We start from the raw sequence: 2,460 nt of genomic DNA on the forward strand, positions 1-2,460 counted from the left end.
GTGGTCAACCAGTCTGAAAACATTGTATGGAAAATTTCAGTAATAAATACTTCATACATTTTAAATTGTACACCCTTTTGAGTAGCTTGATGAAATCTCACACTGTTCTGCTCTGTCTTTTCTTAATCCCAAGAAGTGTAGGCCATGGGCAGTGGCTCATGCTTCTAATTCCAGCACTTTGGGAAGGCAACGCTGCAGGATCACTTGAGCCCAGCAGTTCAAGGCTGCAGTGAGCTATGATCATATCCCTGCACTCCAGCCTAGGTAACAGAGCAAGACTCTCTCTCTTAAACAAACAAGGAAACAAACAAAAACAAACCAAAAAACTAAAAGGAAGTACAGTACAATAAGATATTTTGAGGGAGACACCATATTCACATAACTCTTATTACACTACTCTTATTACAAATTGAACTTTATCATAGGCATGTATGTATAGGAAAATACATAGTATATCTATAGGATTTGGTACTATCCACAATTTTAGGCATTCACTGGGAACTTTGGAATATATCCCTCATGGAAAAGGTGGGGACTACTGTATTTTTATAGTATTTACTAACTCAACTGCTGACTAATTCACAATCAAAACCATTGTTCATCTGCTCCCTCTCCCATATACATACCTGTTTTATGTGGTTTTTGGTTTTGGTATTTAAAAGACTAACCTAAATCTTACTACGGTAGAGTTCCTTAGGTTCTTTGAGAAATGTATTAAGTATTTTATGAAAGTAATGTCATAGTGTTTTCCAGGTTTACTCTAAAAAATCTTGCCCATTTTGTAACAAAGACGACATAATCAGCTGTCCAAAGATGGGTCTCTATCATAAGGGAAAGCAAACTAATCTGCATAATTTGGCCTTTGTGGTGAGCAAAATGGACCATTGCTCAAAAAATTTTCTTTAGTTCAAGAATTTCTTTATAGAGGAGGGGACAATGTAACGACCATCCGTTAATCATACTTACAGCCTTCTTGGCACTCAACAGAACACCTGCAAATAGTAAGCATTTAATGCACAGTTTTTTTGTTTTTAGTTAGTTTGTTTGAGACGGGATTTTGCTCTTGTTGCCCAGGCTGGAGTGCAATGGCACGATCTCAGCTCACTGCAACCTCTGCCTCCCAGATTCAAGTGATTCTCCTGCCTCAGCCTCCCACGTAGCTGGGGATAGAGGTGCCCGCTACCATGCCTGGCTAATTTTTGTATTTTTAATGGAGATGGGATTTCACCATGTTAGCCAGGCTGGTCTCAAACTCCTGACCTCAGGTGATTCACCTGCTTCGGCCTCCCAAAGTGCTGGGATTACAGGTGTGAGCCACCGCACCTGGCCAATGCACAGTTTTTAAAGTTTTAAAATGAAATGTAGTATAAAGCTTCTTCTCTCATCAAAGTCATCCATTTACCTTGGCCACTGTGTTATAAAATAGGGAAAAGAAGAAACAAGAGGTGGGAAAAAAGTTATATTTTCAAATTACTGAAGAAATAAGATCCATTCACATCTAGAACAAGGTAGGTATAAGTCTAAATATTCTCCTCAAGTAGTGAACATGCTACATACTCACAAGTGTATCTTCACAGTGCCCATATGCAGCTGGGTAATCACTAAATTCAACCTTGTTTAAATGAGGAAGAAGAGTGGTATCTTACTTATTCTATCTATCAGAAATCTGAGCAACTTTCTGTCATACTTAAAACAATGTTTTGAAAGCCTGCTTAAACAATTCAACAAGCTTACTTCATCAACATGTCAAGTCTTTACTATATCCAGTCTTTAACAATAGTAAAGAGCTCTTTGGTTGAAAGAAATGGAACCCCTTCACAAAGGCCCAAGTTAACAAATAGGATGTTTATCGCAAAGAGAAAAATGAGTTCGTGGAATACAACAGCAAGCAATATTGCTAGGCCTTCGATGAAGTAGATGTTTGCCTGGCAGTTAGTCTCTCACACTTTATCCTTGTGAAGAGATACAATGCATCACTTTCTCATAGAAGATACTCTCTTGCAAAGTTCTAGATTTTACTTTTTGGTAAATTTAGCTTGCACCAGAAAAATCTGGTTGGCTCTTTTTCTGACATTCTCTCTTCTCTCCATAAACTTAAAGTTCCAATTTCAAACAGCAATATAACATGGTGTTTCAGTCTAAGTTTTTATATCCCAACATTTTTGGAAAGAGAACATGGTTGTTCCAGCTTAGGTCATTGTTCATCCAAGATCAAATCAATATGACTAGAAAACTGTAGTTGTATGATACAAAGGTTGCCCTTCTTAGGACTATGGGCCAGAATTGGGTTAAAGATGATGTAAATGCTAAGAGAGGAATTTCATTTCTAGTTACATCTAAAGTGCATTTCTCTTGCCACTTACCTGTAATGAGGATTTTAAATTACACACTCATTACCTTATGCTACTAACTCATGTGCTTTTATTGCAATACTGGACTTCCAGGTTAGGTATTTTTCGA

The sequence above is a fragment of the Rhinopithecus roxellana genome, chromosome 6 (genome assembly GCF_007565055.1).
Source record: "Rhinopithecus roxellana isolate Shanxi Qingling chromosome 6, ASM756505v1, whole genome shotgun sequence".
Classification (NCBI taxonomy): Eukaryota; Metazoa; Chordata; class Mammalia; order Primates; family Cercopithecidae; genus Rhinopithecus; species Rhinopithecus roxellana.